This window comes from Musca vetustissima, unplaced genomic scaffold, assembly GCF_032173495.1.
Source record: "Musca vetustissima isolate MV318-11 ecotype Yass unplaced genomic scaffold, APGP_CSIRO_Mvet_v1 utg5682, whole genome shotgun sequence".
In the NCBI taxonomy this organism is placed as follows: Eukaryota; Metazoa; Arthropoda; class Insecta; order Diptera; family Muscidae; genus Musca; species Musca vetustissima.
In genome coordinates this window covers 32,649-53,799 of record NW_026873279.1, presented here as the reverse complement: position 1 = coordinate 53,799, position 21,151 = coordinate 32,649, and the positions used below count along the sequence as shown (strand labels likewise).

Genomic DNA, 21,151 nt, shown 5'->3' with positions numbered 1-21,151 from the left:
AAGTTTCTGGCGGGTCACTGTACATGTGTGTGGCCTAGCGTTATCCTAGTGGAACACAATACCTCTCCTGTTGCCCAATTCTGACCGCTTCTAGTCAATTGATATCTTCAAACGGCCTAGTTGTTGAAAATAGAGATCAGAGTTTAGCGTTTGGCTATATGGAAGCAACTCATATTAAATAATTTCCTTCCAGTCCCACCAAATGCATAGCAGAACCTTTCTGGCAAATAGTCTCGGTTTGGTCATCGTTTGAGGTGCTTCACCACTCAACGTAATATTTAGCATCTTTGCTAGGTGGTATACACTCTATACCGTCATTATTGGTTCTGGGATATCCTCTTTACCGCTACTATTTGATAACAGAAGCTTTTCAAAATGTTCCTTTGCACATCGTAATATTTTTTCCAAACATAGTTCAAGTTGAAATATAAGGAATCTCGGTCCACTCCTTCTGATATGTCCCCCCTCAAAGCGATCAAAATTGTACGAAAAACTAATTTTATAATATCATTCGAACGGATTATCCGATTTCAACGAACTATTATCTTCACCAAACCTAGATTAAGTCCGAATATGGGACCCATTGGTCCACTCCTTCAGGTACCTCCGCCACAAATGGTCAAAATTTTCAATATTTTTAAATCCGATATTACGCGAATGGAATGCCCCATTTGAGCCAAACCTTGCAAAGTCCATTATCTTCACCAAACCTAGATTAAGTCCTAATATGGGACCCATTGGTCCACTCCTTCAGGTACCTCCGCCACAAATGGTCAAAATCCAATATTAAAAATCCAACATCGGGCAAATGGAGAGTCCGACTTGAACCAAACATATTATCATTAACAAGCATAGATCAAGTCCGAATATGGAACTAAGTAATCCTTCTGGTACCTCCCCACAAAGGGTCGAACATTACAATATTTATAAATCAAATATCAGGTGGGAGAAATGTCCGATTTGAACCAAATTTCGCGCAATCTATTATCTTTACCAAGCCTCCTTCTGGTAAAAAAAATATATTAAGCGAATAATAAAACCTGTGTAATTCCGAAGGCCTCCGCAAACCTTAGGCTGATTGTATAAATCACACTTTTTACTTGTTTTCTATATAAAATGTTTAATTGGGATTTTTTTTTTTGTCCGTTGTGAGACAATAAAATTGTCTCCTCACACAGAAGACAAGTTTTTATAGAAAAAAGTTTCTTGCCCCATTGTGGACAGAAGTCTCTAAATAAAAAATGATCTGCACACAGAAGAAAGGTTTTATTAATTTAAACTGAAATTATCAGTTCGGGGAGAAATTTGTTTTATAGAAAACAAGTCTTCCAAACGTTTTGTCAATAGAAATAAGTCCCCAAGTCACTAAGCACAGTCTTTTGCAGAAAAAACGTCTTTGGCGCACTGAATGTATTGGAAAAAAATCAGATCGTAAATCTTAGTTTTATTATAGAAAACATTCTACAACTTACTGAGAATATATTTTATATAGTAAAAATCCAGAAAAATACATCGCCAGCCACGGAGTACAGATATTGTTGTTATATTATTATATATGATATGCTTAAAATTTAAGACTTAAATAATTCCTCTGCTTACAATGACCGTTTCCTATACATAAATCCTAAGACCAATTTGTTTATATTTAACTAAATCCAATTACCTTTATTAGTGTAATGACTTCCTGTCGATTTATTCATGGCGCTTAGTAACCATTCGGACATTTCAATTAACAATCCTCTTTGTTTTGTTAAAAGGTTAGTTAATTAATAATAAAATATACACTTTTAAATACAAAATACATTTCCCCTCGCTACAACTGTATTTTTGCTTTTCGCCACAATAATGCTACAAACATTTATAGCATTTAAAAATTTCTGTGAATCTGCAGCTCTTTTATGTTGAAGAATGAAATAAAAAATGTGATGTTTCAAGGATCTGCTGGCATAGCTGTTGAAAACAAACTAAGCACTTGACGAAACACTTTTGCCAAAGTAAATTGGTTAGAAATGTACCAGCCAGCCAGTCCGACAGCCTGCAAGCCAACCAACCAACTAACACACTCACACCTAAATTGTATTTCAACGGAAAAATGCAAAAGTGTTGCCACAAAGGATGAGGGAGAGAAAGAGCTTGGCTTTGTGTTTTGGTGCCTTGGGTTTCACGCTTTCCAGCAGCGTTTGCATGTAATTGTGAGTGGCTTTGTTTTAGAAATGTGTTATGTTTATTTTTCATGTTAATTTTTTTAGCCGTGGTCTGGGTTTGTTTCCCTTGCTGCTTCTTACATATGAGCTTCGTTTTTGGTTAAATAACACGCGATTTTGCAATTTTCCTGTTTATTGTTTTGCAATGTTTATTGTTGGTTTTTTTTTTCATGCATTACTCCATCTAATCCTTGTGTGAGGAATTGCTGAGTTTCGTGGTGTTGCTGCTACTTCTTTTTTTTAAATGCAGTTCCGGATCCTGACAGTCAGTTGTTTGCTTAAGCGCTGCCAACTGACTAACCGTTTGGTCAGTGCTAATGACTTATGTTGCGTGTTTAGCGCGGTTCCTTTCGCTATATCTCGCTGCTGGTTTTATATCAGAAATAAAACACGTTTGTTTTCCATTTGTTTGTTATTCTGGACTTGGCCTGTGTTTGTATTGCATTTTAGTTGAGTGCACTTAACATCCGTTTCCGTTTGAAAACGAAAAAAAGAACTAAGAACATAAATTACTATTGAAATGTTTTAGGTTTAGAAACACGTATGCATCCATGGGGCGAGGAAATAATGAATAATATTAAAAGGAAAAATTATAGTTAATGTTTGAATTTTAATTGTTATTTAACTATATATTTAAAATCCTTAACCTAGGGACAAAAAGAAAATAAATATAATACAATAAATCAAAATAGTAAACATATAATTTTTATTGGGCCAAGCAAATGTCCATAAATAAATCTAATCTTTAAATATAATATTATGTATGTTAAACAAATAAAATCATCGTTACGTTCGGTGGAATCAAATGAAATGGTCATTCAAAATCGGCCGCAACTTTTATATGGGGACTATGCCATTTTTTTGTTTATTTTGTTGCAATTATGTCTACTAAATTAATTTTCAATGCTATATACCAACATCCAGGGCAAGCCACTGTAATTTCAACACTTATGGGATTTACATGTTTAATTAGTAAAACAAATGTTGCAAATTCATAGCAAGCAATCCCATGGGACTGCAAAATAACATAACTCGCATGTATATTGTTCTGAACAATTGAAATTTATAACAAATAATATTTTTTTTTGTATTTTTACAACCACATATCCCCATGGTGAAAATAAATCGCTCGTGTGATTGTCTACGTGAGAATGCAAAACAAATACGAACAACAATAACAATATTAAATAGTATGTATATAGGAAAATAATAAATGTGGTATTTAATGAAATTCGAATATTTATAGATTTACTATTTAAATGTAAAAAAAAACATAATAAACAAAAAATAAATTGGGAGTAGTCTGCACGTAAAAAAAATTAACATAATTTGGCCTAGCTATCTCAAAAACTCTCTTTGGAGATGAAAGCCCTTGTCGAGCACTTCAAAAAGCAAGAAAGACAAATCCTGTTAAGTGTTAAGCAGACAATTTATTTCTTGTTTTTATTAGCTTTCAAAAGGTATGAACATCTTTTGAAAGCCAAAACTAACTAAAACAGTGTTTCAGATTTGATTTTGATCAAATCGGTTATTCAAAATTAAATTTACAATTGTTTATATACCCCTTTGCGAAGGCCTTCGGATTTACACACAGGTTTTTTATTCGCTTTATATAAGGTATGCGTTTTTATCAAAGAGGTTTCGGATTTGATCTTGATCAAATCGGTTATTCAAAATTAAATTTACAATTGTCTATAAAATATTAACCCTTTGTGTTTTAGGTACCAGAATAAGAGGACCGGTAGGTCCCAACTTCGAACTAGATGTAGGCTTGGTAAAGATAATAGTTTGTGCAATGTTTGATTCAAATCTGACATTCAATTCGCCTGATAATCTTCGGACTTGTACTAGGCTGGGTAAAAGTAATAGGTTGTGCAAAGTTTGATTCAAATCGGACATTCATTTTCCTAATACTGAATTTATAAATATTGAAAATCTTGACCCCTTGTTGGGGAGGTACCAGAAGGAGTGGACATGGACAAATGGGTCCCATCTTCGGTCTGGATATAAGATTGGTACAGTTTGGTTCAAATCGGGCATTCTATTCGGCTGATATGGAATTTACAAATATTGACAATTTGGACCATTTGTGAGGAATGTACCAGAATTAGTGGACCAATGAGTCCCATTGATCTAGACTGGGTAAAGATAATAGGTTATGCAAAATTTGGTTCAAATCGGACATTCCCTTCATCTAATATTAAGTTTATAAATATTGAAAATCTTGACCCTTTGTGGGGGAGGTACCGAACAGGATTGGTCTAGGCTTGATGAAGATAATCGGTTGTACAAATTTTGGTTCAATTCGGTTAGTACGTTCGCATGATATTACAAAATTAATTTTCAGAAAAATTTTGACCATTTTGTGTGCTATTTACCAGAAGGAGTGGTCCGAAAATCGCCATTATCGGACTTAAACTAAGTTAGGAAGAAATATTACGATGTGCAAAGTTTGGATGTAATCGATTACTCCCTTCGAGAGTCATCGTGCAGAATTTACAAAATTGTCTGATTTGGTCAAATAAACTTGGACCCGTATTATGCCATAAGGCCGACGGTATAAATTGATAGAAAGTTTTCGAGGCCAGGATCGAGTGGAAAATGACGATAAAACATAGGAATATCGATTTGTTGTCTTAAGCGACCTTATCTGGAGTATTTTTGGTCGTATTTTTGCAGAATATGTGGACGTAAAAAAAACTGTTCTTGCTAAAGACGCACAAGGACTCGAAATAGAAGATGGATAAATTTGTCATCCTCATCTTAAAAATAAGCTGTCATCCCGCTATAACTCAAAAACTTGGCCTATATAACTCAAAAACTTGGCCTCGGCCAAGAACTTTCATCTCCAAAAATAATGTTTTTGAAGTCCTTTCATATTTTCCAACATAAACGATTGTAAAACGGCATTTTGAGTTTTCAGAGATTCAAATCTAGATAAATAATATAATCTTGGCATAACCTCCATAACCAAAATGACATAATTTGGAGATATATGAGGTCAAAAAAACTCGTTGCAGATTATTTATAATGCAGGTCCTCCCAGAAATTTATGGCGATAATCAAAACTGTGTTTTATGGAAAAATCGTTTAAAGATCCGTCAATTCAGAGTCGGTTAAGAAACTTCGTCTGAATATATGTCAGGTTGACCGGTAGATCCAGTTCGAACCTGAATATTATCGGACAAGTTGAAGTCAAAATGAAAAATTGTAATGGAATCTCATACTTAATCTATACCAATACCAAACCCTTTAATCTAGATTCAATATAAACTTGTGAATATCGATTTCTTGTCTGAGGAGACCCTCAATTTTATAAGCGAACATTTTGTAAAATATTTGGACGCAAAAAAAACACATATTGCTTCAAGAAACTAAGTACAAAAAAGACGCACAAGGGCTCAAAATAGAAGATAGATATGTCTTACAAAAAATCATTCGGTTTGACTGGTTGGTAAACGGCTAGTACCTAAAAAATCAACATTTTGACAAATTTTAAATCTTTAATGAGGTAATTTTAATACGAAATTTACTACTTATACCACATATATCTGACGGCCATAGACAAAATACTTTTCAAAGCCCTTTAGAGAAGACTCTCTTGGCATAGGACCTTCTCAATACTTTACAACTTCTTCAATAGACAGATGACTTTCCAAAGAAGACATTCCATAGATTCAAACGATGAAAAATTTGGTGATTTTTTACAACATCTAGATTTGCATATGGCAAATAGTATACACTACTTATACCGATAACATATATATGTCGGCAACATTGCCTGATATTGTTTATCTAGTTTTTAATTAATTTGATATGCTCTTCATTTAATTACTATTTTAAATAACTCTTCTCTTCTTCCTTATTTCAGGTAATATTTCAAATGCAAGATGTTGTACAGGTAACAATAAAATATAAACTATTTTTTATTAAATTATATAAGCATATACATTCTAAAAATATAACTTCAAAAATAGTTTTTTTCAAAACAAGAATACTTATTGCTATTTTTGTAAGCACTTAGGATTAAGATATACCCCCTTTTAAGTGTTAAAAGTATATAGAAAATCTAGAAAAGACATAACACTTCAAAAAGTTCTCCTTAATAGACAGAAGGCCTTCAAAAAATATAATAAAACGTTTCTCCCTAATGTTTTCCTGAATTAAGCACCTCTGATAGGTATTCTATAGGTAGAAGGAATGTCATAGTTGTAGGGACCTCCTATATGTCATCTATAGGTAGAATAACTTCAAAATTTTAAAGCCTCCCATAATTCTTCTGTAGAAAAAAATGGATGTAGATAAAATACCTTTGATCGTTTTTTTGCCCTAAGGACATGGATATTCTATTGATAAAAGACTTCCGATTGCTCTTTTGTAGATAGAAGTCCGATGGGTCTTTAATAGAAAAAATATCGGATAAGTCTTCTGATATAAAATGTGTAATATAGATATATGAGATAAATATACGTCCAATAATCCTTCTTTAGATATATTACTTCCTATATGTCTTATATAGATAGAAGACATCCCAATGACCTTCTTCTATAGAAGTATTTTTATATAAAAATAACATCCGGTAGGTCTTCCATAGATAGACTCTTATAGATCTTCTACAGAATTTGTATCGAAAAAAGTCTCCAATAGGTTAAGTGAATTTAGGAAACCTTCGATAGGATATGATACCTGTTCTATTTTCTGTTAACGAATCTTCCGCAATAGTCAATTAATCAAGAATCAAATAGAATTCCCCAAACATTCATTTCAACACACTTAATAAAAAGCTGTGAAAATAAATACCAATAAGAAAGAAAACAAATAAATTACACACATTCAGTATACATACATACGTATGTTGAAATAAACCATAAGCTCTACTAGTGAACAAACAATAAAAATTGAAATCCTTCAGGCAACTGACAATGACTAACCGACAAAAACCACAACAAAAGATTGCAATTTATTTGACACTTTTTTAATATTTTTGCAATTGCCCATTGCCACCGTTACTTGGTGCCGGGGAGCACTGCATTGCCATAATCTGCACAGATACATATACAACTGAAATAAAAATCGTACATTTTATATTGTTTGGATTAAGTAAATGTTCGATATAGCAACCAGGAGCAATAACGAAAAAAAAAACGGAAAACAGACTCCTAAAGGCGACCATTTAACATTTTCATTTGTGTGTTATTTTTTAGCAATGGCGTGGCAATGGATGGGATTTAAATCATACCATTGTAATTCCCAATTTCATTAGTTAACAAAAGATACGCCCATGTGTATCTAAAAAAAAAATAAACAAAAATCTATTCATTTTTTCACTTAGACGTGCCAATATTTGTCCTCACACATTTATTATTTTTCACTTAGTTTGGCGGTGCCCTGTTGCAATCATTTATTTCCTTGTACGTTAAAATATGTTATATGGTCTATTCTGGTATTATTGTTGCTGTTGCTGTTGTTGTTTTTATTTTTCTATTATTGTTTTTCCATAGAAAACAATTTATGTTATGTTTTATGCATGTCCCCATAAGTCTACAACAACATAACATCGCACGAACATAAATAAAAAATCGCAAAAATCGAAAACATTTATCATAACACACTCCCACGCCCAATTTTTGTTCGTTTGTATTTTTTGTTGTTCGTGATAAAAATGTTCCAATTGATGTTATTTTAAACAACAATTGTCTGCAGGCATTGTGTCTGACTGCAAATCGATATGTAAACGGGTATTAATAACCCAGTGAAGAATTTGGAATATTCCATAGAACTAAGAAATAAAGTATTTTATTCGAAAAGAAATGAAGACAAAATTCCTCCCACAGATCTTCTACACGCAAACTACCTTTTCCAGATCTTCTACTAGCCCGTTCTGGGATGTCTATAGGCAAAAGATCAAAATTCCTCCATAGGTATTAAAAATAGGAAAATTAAAACATTTCCTAGATCTGTAAATATAACCAGGGGACTATCTTCTTTCCACAATCAGAAAGACTCCCATAGATAGAATACGGGACCCTCTATAAAAATAATCCTTCCACATCGATTCTATAGGTAGAATACTTCCCAATGTTCCTTGGAGAACTTCCACAGATATGCTAACAATTTAAAACCTTCTTATATACAGTTTTCTGTAGACTAAAATTCTTCAATACACAGAGGACCTTCATAGAAGATATTTCATAGGTTCACAGTTCTAGATAAAACTTTCCGATGTTTTTCTGAGAAGTACTTCTGCTGAAATATGAAAGCTTCTACATACAGGAGCTTATATATGGTTTTCAGTAGACTGAAGTCATTACACATTCTTCAATAGACAGATGACCTTCCTCAGAAGATATTCCACAGAATCCCAGAACAAAACAACCTTCACAGCAATTTTATAGACATAATACTTTCCGAAGTCTCTCAGATAAGTTCTTCAACTGTTCTGCTAATCAGAATAACCATAGGCTTTATATATTATGAATTCGACTAATATTTCTTTTGTAGAAAAAAAAACAACCGCAGATCTTCTATATAGAGAAGACCTTTCAGAGTCCGTCCTCCCTGTATACTGAAGACCTTGCAGAGACATCTATAGATCTTCCACAGGTCTTCTATAGACATACGACCTTCTACAAGTACTCAATAGATGAAAGTCTAGTACGCCGAATACGTCGAGCAGTGGACCGTAGGGGAGGGGAGTATGAATAGCGCAGTGTGCCTTTGGCAACGATATGCTTAAAGGAGGTGGCAAAACAAGTGACAAGTAAAAACTCGTTAAAATGTCAACGGCAGAATACAAATATCTGATAAATTTTCTGTAGATATAATACCTGCGATGTGTTTTATGTCCTATCGGAAATGTATCTTATGTCGATAATATAATTCCGATAGGTCTTATGCAGATAGAAACCATTTCAAAGGTATTTTTCTATAGCTGGATATTTTATCTCCGATAGAAGTTTTATAAATAGAATATTTCTAAAAGATTTTCTATATAAACAATCTCTGATGAAATAAAGTTCTCCGATATGTGACTGTATTTCGAAAACGCTATGGATAGAAAGCCTGTAATAGGCCTCCTAGAAGATCTATTCTAATAATAGAAAATCGTCTATAAGTCTTCTATAAATCGAAGACCCACGATAAATCATCTATGTTCGATAGATTTCTGTGATAGATATTTTTTAAGTAGGTCTTCATTAAATTTTCCCGTATAGGGTTTCCCAAATCTAACGTCTATAATTTTACTTTGTTCCTGCATTCTTTGTTAAATGGAATATCTCCGATAGGCCGTCTATAATAAAAGACTTCCGATTGGGCTCTTATAGATAAATGTCCTATAAATATCAGAAATTCGAGTAGCCTTCTTCAGATAGAAGATTTTATGTGCCACATATAACATTTTCTGAAATTTAAGCCAGAATTGATCCAGAAACAGCCATTCGTTTCCCAGGATATGTTGTCCTGATCTTCTTCTGAGGGGTCCTAACTGGTGACATATACAGGGATTACGTTCATAACGAGAAATTCAACTTTATTTCCAGACCTGGTGCCTGTAATTTTGAAGTTTCTTCCTACATTCCTCAATAAATGGAAGTTCTCCGATAGGTTATCTTCAATATAGGGCTTCCGACAGGATAAATAGATAGACAGCAGAAATGGGTCTCAGTTAAATTTTGACGTTGCATCGTCCTATATTCGATATTTTTGAACACTTTGAGCATATTTTCCAAAAGAAGTTTGAACATTTTATAATGAAAATTAAAAGGATAGACCAACTTTTTTTGTTTTTGAGGTATTCCACATATTAAATTTAGACAATTTTATTGAAAAAATATATATATATATATATATATTTTGTGGGCTTTATTACATCGGTATCGGAACTATTGTATAGTTCAAGTGATGCATGCCGGGGTATTAAAAGTTTAGCCCTTTCGGACCTTTTTATTTATTTATTTATTTTATTTTTTTAATTTAATAGTCCTTCACTTTTATTGCTGGGTAATAGCGTGTGTGCGTGTCTCCATATGACATTGTTATGACAATTTCCATAAACAATATGTGAAATATTTGCTTCTGACTATAAGGTATCAACGCGCTTGTGTGTGTATGTGTGGGTTATGGATAATTGAGTTTGTTCCTGCATTCTTCTGGGATTGATATTTAATTTTCTTGGGGAAATAAATATTGACGACTTTATTTCAGATTTTTCCCATTGTTAAAAAAACATCCCTTATACAACCATTTTAAACCTTTATACAAGGTGTGGTGGCGTGTCGCCATGTATTGCTCTCATTTCATTATTGCGTGGTATACCAAAATTTGTTGTTGAATTTTTTTCTTCTTGATTTAGAATTCCCGTTTAGCCGGCATCCCACAAATCTGACCTCAAACACGTATCACGTTCGTCTGTCTGTCTGCCCTGTAGCCGTCAATGGTTAAGTAAATTTTGTGCTTATTTAGCAAAATACTTACATGACATTAACATTAACTGCATAAGCAATAAAGTCGTTGACATGAAACCACCTTGGCTAACTTACGGCACACACATACTCTCACTCACTCTGCCACACGTTCAATGTCCTTAAACTAACATGGGTTAATTACACATACATACGAGCGAGCTTACATGCATACCGAAGCTAGGTTGTTATCCTCTTTGGCTTAATTTTTCATTGCTGCTGCTGCTCTGGATGTTGTCGTTGTTGTTATATTTTTCCTTTAGGGTTTATTACAATAGAATTGCGTGATTTTTTACTCACATGTATTGTTGTTGGTTGGTTGGAGATTTGTTTTATTTTTTCTTTCTGGTTTTGGTATTTTTAGTTATCCCTGTTTTTTATTTTTGTTTAACTTGCTTTTCATTGTTGGCCTTTATGTAAATTTACGTTAATTTGCATTTTGTTAGCTTTTCCAGGATTTTTTGCATGTATAATAATAGAGAGAGAGAGTTTATAATAAAAAAAACAGTCCGGGATTGTTGATGAATCATTTGTGGAATGTTGAAAGTTAAACGAAATTAAATTGAATTATTTTCGTTGTATAATTAAGCCAAAGGAAAGAGTATCGACATTTTGGACAAGTTTTTATAATATTTGTCAATATATTTACATTGTTTTTGGTTTATGATTCAATTCAAATTAAGGACATAATTTCCATTTTATGAATATAGGTTTAAAAAGCTATTATGTTTAAAAATTTGAACCTGTTCCCTTCGTCTAAAACCATGAAAGCAAGCATTCAGCGATACGTTTTTTAAATGGGAAGAGAAAAAGAATTTGTTATATTAAAAATGATTTATTTGCATTGGAACCATTATTTGCCACATATTAACTCATTGGGCGCCACCGTCATTTTAGAAGACGGTGGTGTTGCCGAAAATTAAATATTCGATTGTGGACTCAAAACTCTCCGTCTTTGTCTGGGTTAAAACAAAATGAAATTATTTATTAATATATATTTCCATTCGATTATTTTCCAAACCAATTGTTGATGCACTTTTTTCAATCCAATTTAACAGCAACTTCGGGAAAATCACGCCTTTTTCTTGATGTGCGGAAAAAATAAGTAATTTAGTGCCAAATCTGGGATGTGCGGCGGATGATACATTATTTTCTTGTTTTGGCCCTTAAAATTTCGCTGCTGGCTTGAACCGATTTGTGTTAATTAGCATTGTTATGGTGTACATCGATTTTTTGTCTTTCATTCGTAATTCGAATTTTTTTAGTCAAACAGAAGACCCACATCGTCGATTGTTGATTTTTTTGGTTTATATGGTTATACCCTTCGCCACATTTAAATCCCCTTTGTAAATACCACGATCGTATTTTTTTTAAATATTTTGCACCACTTGGCATGACTTTATCAAACGCAATGTCACACTACCAGCTTGCATTATCAGTACAAGCAGTTTTTTGCACAATGCCAGAAGAACGTTTTGAAAATTTATCACACTAAATGTTCACGAGTTATGTGCAGTTTTGGCAAATTGATTTATCAAGACTCTCTAAACAGCACAACACATTTTCGTACGTCAATCGGTACTGTGTACGTTTATCTTACAAGTGTCGAACGTCATCCAGAAGACTTCTTATTTATCTTCACTCCAAAATCGACAATAATAGGTCATTGGACCGAAGAAATAATTTTCAAACATTAAATTATATGGCCTGTACTATGGATAAGAATTTGTGTTTTTTGAATTTTGTGAGACTTTCAAATAACATTCTTATAGCTCCCAAAAATCATTCTTTATAAAGTAGTTGTTATAAATTGTTATACCCTTAGCCTTATGACTAATGATACGTCAAAAATATGCCTCATCGAAATATTAGTTTTGGACCCCATGTTTCTTGAACCGAATCCGTTTCCCACACTTTCGAGTAGATTTACAAATGTCTGTCTGGCAGACTGGTGCGCACGATAACTCTCGAAAGGACTAATCGATTTCGTCCCTACTTTGCACATCGTAATATTTTTTCCAAACAAGTTCGAAGATGGTGAAAATCGTTCCACTCCTGCTGAAAATTAATTTTATAATATCATGCGAGCGGACTATACGCATTGAACTAAACTTTGCTCAACCTAATATTTTAACCTGTATAATTTTGGAAGATGGGACTCAAGGGTATACTCCTTCTCCTCACCCACGAAGGTTCAAAATTTTCAGAACTTATAAATCTTATATGGAGCGAACATAATATCCAATCGTCATATGTTTACCTCATGCAGGTCAAGTTCGAAGGTGGCCAACTCTTTGAAAAGCATATACCTTATATAAACCGAATTATAAAACCTGTGTTTTATTTCGTAGACCTCCGCAAAGTATAGGCTGAGGGTATATTTGTGTCAGCAACACAGACTGACACTTTTTTACTTGTCATTATATAGATTACTAAATAATATTAGGCCAGTCTTGTATTACTTAGGTATTCTACAGAGAAACTTCATAATGCCTCTCTCAAAGAAGTCCAGCTCTCTATTTGGAAAAAACTCTAGTAGTCGATTTTCACAATGCTCCCTAGATACCAATTTGTTTCATTAAAGAAATGTTGCTATGCAAAAAATATGAAAATCGTTTGGTGTCAAGTCCGGACTGTATGGCGGATGCATTAAAATTTCCCAACCAAGCTCCCGAAACTTGGCGAGTCACTGTAGATGTATGTGTGTGCCAGCGTTGTCCTGGTGGAACACGAAACCTCTTCTGTTGGCCTATTCTGGTCAGTTGTAAATGGTTTAAAACAAATTTATTGTAGATTCTTAGTTCCTGGGCGATGTTATGACTACTAGCATACCGGTAATTAATCGTTTCTCCGATTTTATAGACATTTTCGACGAGGTGTATCTTTAAAGCAGTGTACACACTAGCATTTTGAATGACACTCTTGCTTGTTTGATAGTGTGGCCTCTCATGATTGTCATTCATTAGGCAACCACAAAAATATTTATGGTTGTTGGAACGCCTGTAATCGATAAAAAACTGTAATTCAAAAGTGATAGTGTGTACACAGCTTAACATAAAAAATTGCTGAACGGAATCCAAGAAACCAAACTTGCACATAATTGGCGGTTGCAGTATCGGAACCATAAACGCCATTCACAATTTCAGCCGTTTGGGTTGCATTTTCTCCTTTGTCAAAGAAAAACTGTAAAATGTACCGAATTTTTCCTTTGTTCATTTTTATTTTTAACACCCTGTAACTCAAACAGAATGCACCAAACAAAAACAGCGAAATAATAAAAATGTCACTCTTCTAACGAGCATAAATCTGAATTTTTTTATCGATACTTTACGAGAAATCTATCATAACAGCCATCTGCCGAAAAAATAATGGATTTTCCCCCCAACATAATAATTCCGAAAACTTATGAAGACAGTAGAGCCCATAAACCTATTTTATAGGCAGTGGAACTACTATAGAAGGCATTTAAACGGTCTCTCACTTTCGGTACAAAAATACAATTTTTAAATATATAATAAATCGAACACATATTTTTTTACAATTTCCCCTTGTTTATTTTGTACTTTTTGTCGTAACTTCACTTACATAAGTACAATTAACGAAGAAAAAACTTCTACGGCATTGGTTGACCTTTTCCCGGATATAACCTGGTGCTTCTATACAAAAAAAAATACTTCTTTCTATAAATTATCCCAAAAGGTTACAAACGTGTTCCAAATATATCGAAACGTCCTGATTTAAGATGTTTTAAATTTTGCAAGCAAATATCTGTAATTTAGTTAAAAAAGCAATTTGCAACATGAGCTCTAGCTTCAGCGGTAGACTAAGACAAGAATTTGTCGAAATATAAAACTTACACCTCCATTTAGTTTTTCCGCACAACAAACATATTACTTCCGATAAACATATCATAATTTATATCCCTCACATGGTCACAACATCTATAATACTAGCCAACAATAGAAAATAACCAAAAATTCAATAAATAACAGCTATTTATGTGTTTATGGTGAGAGTGTTTCAATAGCACACTGAATTGAAACATTTAGACGGAAATACACAAATAACTTGTTTCCTTTTGACAGAAATTTAAATTTCCGTTTTATCTCTGAGTAAATAATAAATGATTTATTGATTTCTCTAGTGCGCCAATAGACCACCAACCATCCAGCCAGCTAGTCAACCACCAAGTTCAATATAAACTTCACCGAGAGGCATTATTCTTTGTCTCCGACACCACCATAGATGGTGATGTCGGCGGCGATGGTGTTTTCGACAGCATCACATCATTTTCGGGAACGCGGGTGAGAACGAAGAAAATGTTGAAAACTTTTGCGTCGAAGTAATCTTGGACTATTAATCACATTTCTGTTCTGTTCAGTTTTGTCGTTGTTTTCTTGCTGTTGTTGTTAAATAGACAGCATTTTAACTGTGTCCTTGTAGATGTCGATTTTGGCGGCGGCACTTTGAAATGTTAGCTTGGTGTTGTATCGAGTTCGCTATTTGTAACATGAATGCCAACACTTTGTGTTGGACGAAAATCAAAGTGTTCTGAAAATTCAATGTATTGTGGCAATATTTTCCTCCATCTCGGTGCTACAATGTCAGTGATGTGAAACGACTACGACATTGTTGGAAAACCGTAAAACACATGTGGGTTGTGGGTGTTTGTAACATATTTGAGAATGGCGTTTAAAGTTTAAGAATTTAGAGGAATTGGTATGTTGAGAATGGTCGAAGGATTTGGATGATTTATAAGTAAGAGATATATAACAGGTTAATTGAAAAATCCACGGCTGTTAGTCACTGTCCAGAATAAGAAGTTAGAAGAATATGTCCTTGGCAGAAGCTTGAATCTTGAAATTTTATAATAATTGTCGTGTGAGGAAATCGAATAATGTTCTGTTTCAACTCTGTTCTCACTAAATCTCTTTAGTGTTGTTATCAATATTCTGAAATTATTTCTCCAACCTCTGTATCTTAAAATATGTAAGTCAGAGGACGCAGTAAAATTTGCGCCATGGAGTAAATTAATTCAGCTCGCTGCTTTCACCTAGCCACCTATGTGTGGGGTAGCTGATATATGAGCCACAGCGAAGAAAAACCTATTAACATGGAAAGGGTTTCATATAAAAGCAATCAATTAAACTACAACATCATCATCGTCGTCATTCAGCCAACCAACACCATCGACAACATCATCATCTTCCTCATCGATATATTGAAAACGACAAGGGCCAGGAAAAAGCAAAACCAAAAACATCAACAACAACAGCATTAAAAGCAAAAAAGTGTACGACAGCCAGCCAGCTATGGAAAATAACTTCCTGCAAAAACGAACGACTATGATTTTATTGTCGATTCGAACGTCACATTTTGAAGTGTCTTTGCTAGACGTTTGGGTAAAAGTGATTTCAACGTTCCCGTATGGCAATAGATGTTAAAACCGTTAGATGATAAATGTGAGTTTGGCGGGAATCGCAATGGAGGAGGGCATGTGTGGTGGTTACCAGTGAATGAGTGACTAAGGTATGCGCGTGTTAGCCGGCAAAATGTTTGGTGTTTGGAAAACAAAGTTCTGTTTTAGCATATGTCCTGGCCGCAATCATTTGCATTTTAGCCATATTTCACCTTACCACCAACCAACAGCAACAACAACAACCACACCGACAACATGCATACATAACGTGTCGACAATGACAATGGCGACAGCAGTTGTTATACCTTTAGTCGAACATAACCAACGTAGCAACCAACCATCGTGCATTCATACCTACATAGATTTGATGTTTGGTACTTTGGTACCGGTGTACTCCTTCTCAAACACACATTTCTAACTTCAAGTTATATACCCATGTTTATGTATGTGTGTGTTCGTACATCAAAATGACGAATTTAAATATTCTCTCAAATTATAAAACGAAAAATGTAAATAAGCACGTCCTTCTAGCCGCCGCTGATCATTAGATTGCGTGCACCTTTTCTCTTATGTGTTGGGGTATTGAGGGCGGTAAAAACATACCTTATCAATTTTTATAAATCGTTTTATGTCGTAATTAAAATAAACATTTGCACATAGACACGTTTCAATGACAGTTTTTTCTCTATTATAAATTACAGCATTTACAAGTGAGTGATAAGAGACAATGAAAATATTGACAATAGACAAAAATATGTTATAAAACATGGAAAATTTTATAACAATTGGTATTTATATTATTTTTAAAATATGAGTACAAAACCGAGTCTGAGGAATAGATAGAAACACGTCGTAGTATGGTGGGTGCGTAGGTTCTTCCCCTGGCTATCGTTTTCATTGCAAAACTTCGATCATTAAGCTCGACTCGAAATAGAAAAACTGACTTAAAAAACCTTTTGAATGTTAGAAAGAACAATTCGAGTAAAACATTTATTTACTTTTAGAATCTAAAATCGCAAAAAACAAAATATTTTAAATAGCACTTTACCGTTATGTTTGGTCCATGTCAAAACGTGTACCAGTATTAAATATATTTTTGTGGAGTCAAAATGACTCAAAACGACGGACAAAATCGAGTAATACTTCATGGGAGAAATACCAGAATTGTATATAAGAATACCGTTGATTTATAGCATCCTATGGGATCACCTTCGAATATTACCAATTGACGGTGAAGGTTTACAAATATTACAACATTTTAAGCATAATGTTAGTCTTATTTGTGATATTAGATATATGGAGATGCCAAAAAATTGTAATAACATCGTAATACGTTCGTGGAACGCTTTTTCGCAACATCCGACGTGGATTGTCGCGATAAGAGTGTATATTTGCCACCCCCATTCTCAGTTTCGAAGAATCGAAAAAAATGAACCTATAGGTTTTTTGGATGTCTTCTTAAAATTTCAAGTCTCAAAATCACAACCACTCTTCAAAATATTGCCGATTCATTGTGTCATTAACAGCATCAAGCGACGGCATAAGTGATTCTCAAACTTTAAACACGTTTTTCTCAAAACAGTGTTTAAATGGCGGGCACGATAACTTAAAAACTTATAATCATAGCTATCGTATGAACTAGCATAAATGTAATAGGTCAAGATTTCCTATTTCCTAGCATGGCTTTTGCTCGAAAATATTCGATTTTCCTAGGTCCATTATTCTGTTAATTTTCGAGCGAAGTCAATAATCCTAGTGCAAGTCAGAGCCAGATATGTACTCTATGTAAATTAGTTTAAATTTTGAGATTCGGATGTTCCAGTAATCGGCAATCATGCCCGACTTCGAAAAGACGGACTTTTCTTACATTACAAACACCAAAAACACAATTTTGCCAATTTATTTTCGTTTCAAAAGTCGAATAATGGTTCCGTGCGTATGAGACCATGAAAGAATCACTTCGAAGCAAATTATCGCCAGTTTCTTTGGCCAAACTGGCTGACTGTGACGTCTTTTTTTGGAAAAAAAGTAAAACTGTCAAAATGTGGTGATACACCTCAATCTGTTTGCCTGAAGCAGAGTTCCAAAATATTCACTCGAATTCGAATAGAGAGTAAAACTCGCGCGAATACAATCGATTCACTTTTGGAGTAAAATCTTACTCTATTTCGAATATTTTGACTCTCACTCTTATTTTTCAACAAGGAGATCTTTCTACGTCTCCAACATAGAAAGAAAAAGAAATATATTGTAAAAATCGATCTCTTCGAGTACCCCAATGAAATGATTTTTCTTGATTTGCGGGTCCATGATTTTCGTCGCCGGAGTTGAAAATATGTTCGAATGAAATAAACTGTTTTTGTACCCTCCACCATAAGACCACCATAAATATTCTTTATAAGTATTCTATGTCGATTTAGGGTTTTCCGTCTTTTGAAATCACGATAGAGCTCGCAATATTTAAGCTTTGAAATTTTGCACATACACATTGTAACAACTTCCGGGATGTTTGGTATTACAAATTGGATATATCACTGCACGATTTGGTATCGTCCCCCATAAAACGGTACCACCAAATATTCAGTATTTAGGGAATTTTTGACACATTTTTCATCCGAATTGTCGGTAATTGGGTATTATGTATTCTGATTGGGTTTCAAAACTTACTACTGAAAATTAGCAATGTCAATTCCCGTTTTTGTATAGCCCCATATAACGGTAGCCCACTATTCGGAATTTTGAAAATTTAACAAATATTTTTCTCGCATCTTTTTCGACTCCATTAACTTTAGTTTTGTTTCTAATGTCAACCCCTGCCGAATCTAACCCATTGTTATACACTCAGTCTTATTGCTAATGAGGGTATATACACTTTGATACGGTAAAAATGTGCCTCATCGAAATATTGGTTTTAGACCACATGTTTCTTTGGACCAAAGCAGTTTCGATTTAGCCATGTCCGTCTGTCTGTCTGGATGGTGCGCACGATAACTCTCGAAGGCAGCAACCAATTTCATTCAAACTTTGCACACATTAATATTTCTTCCAAACTTAGTTTAAGTTCGAAGATGGTTAATATCGGTCCACTTCTTCTGGTACCTCCCCCACAGAATGGTCAAAATTGTGCTACAAATTAATTTTATAATAACATGCATACGGATTGTCCGGTTTTAATGAAACTTTGTACAACATATTATCTTCACCAAGCCTAGATCAAGTAGGGAGATGGTACACTCCTCCTAATACCTCCCGCACAAATGGTCAAAATTTGCAATATTTGTAAATCCAATATCAGGCGAATGGAATGTCTGATGTGAACCAAACTTTGCACACCCCATTATATTTACGAAGTCTACATTAAGTCCGAAGATGGGGCCCATTGGTCCACTTCTTCTGGAACCTTCTCCAGGAATGGTCAAAATTTTCAATATTAAAAATGCAATATCAGTCGAATGGAATGTCATATTTCAACCAAACCTTACTCAACCTATTATCTTTACCAACCCTATAGCAAGTCCGAAGATGATACCCAGTAGTTGATAAAATTTATAAAATTTTCATATTTAGCGCAGGAATATATAAAGTAGCCATCGTAATAAGGTCTTTCAAAATCTTCCCCTTACATTAACCCATTACAAGATTCTATAGTACGAATACTTAAATATCAACACACGGGTTCCTTTTATTAATTTTCATACAGCTATATTATGAATTTTCAGATCAGCTTCCCTATCTCTATTCTGAACCACAACATTAGTACAATGATTCGAAATCCTAACACTGAAATCTACGCCTTAATTATTGGCCGAATTTAAAAATTTATTATTTCCTTTTAGTACCTTTCGTACCAATTTAATAGTACGAATGGGCAAATTTTTATTTAGTGTTATTTTTCGAAATATGTTCTTTTTCATAGTAAGCTTGCATTCTTTTTCCTCAGAATTATTAAAATCCTCATAATATTTTTATATGAATTGTGATATGATTTCCTTTTTTGATGTCGGTTTACGAAGTGTGTCCTATTTTATATTTTAATTATATCCTGAGGGCCCTATGTACCCTAAAACGTCATTAACTAAAAGTAATATGGAATCGGCCCAAATAAGATCCTTGTGGATATATCAAAATGTGAAATTTTAGTAGATATATAGTATAGAATCACTATCTATCTGAAAACATCAGTTCGTTATTATATCCATTTCTGACCCACTGTGTAATTTCAAATTAAAATATTCATTCCAAGCGATTATGATATGTCAATTTAACAATAAAAATAAGTTGTGCATGCCATAAGCTTTACATCACCTACCAACTTGATACAACAAACATGAATAGTTTACACGTACAAAAACAAAAACAACAACTAATTTTAAAATGCGTGTTGCATGTTGCTGCCGGTCTTTTAACATTTATTACTACAACAACAAACCATAACTTTTAAAGGATAACAACCTAGTCTAAATAAAAGCGAAGTACTTATGCCATACCTACTCGTTAGTAGTTGTAATAATAGCACGGTTAGTTGCGTGTCTATTGACGCGTCAAGTGTGTTGTGTGTGTAAAGCATGCCCAACCTGACTAATGATGGTGCTGATAAAGTCGGCTGGATTTCAATGCATGTTTTAGGTTTTGTTAGGTGTTATTATTTGTTGAACTCTGGAAAAATTTAAATAAAATAAAATTCCAACAACAATCACACCCATGGTGTAATTTGCTGTTTAATGCGTGTGTTCTTGCCACCAAATGGCGTGTCAGTTTTTTTTTTTTTTTTTTGGAGGGATATATTCTACACATATTTGCATAGATTTTATACATGCAATTTGCTTGCAAAAGATTCTATAGAATTTCCATGTCCTTTGTTCTCTCTTGTTTTTGGATATGGGAGGGTGTTTGAGTTCACATATGCTGGGGCAAAATAATTGTTTAGGCAGTAGATTGGCACGAAATATTTAGTTGTTTGTTAAACTGCTAGTGTTCAAATATTTGGATAGAGTAGGAATTTTGACATCGATAGGCATGCCATATCGATTGCCTATAGGTTGCTTTCTCTCTGTGTGCGACAGAAT

The 21,151-nt window shown here is 33.9% G+C and overlaps 1 protein-coding gene across 1 annotated transcript in view; it reads left to right on the top strand.

The window, feature by feature from the left end:
* The window catches only part of LOC133323810 (mucin-2-like), a 48,526-nt gene that overhangs the window by 10,006 nt on the left and 17,369 nt on the right, over positions 1–21,151 (top strand). The window lies entirely within an intron of this gene.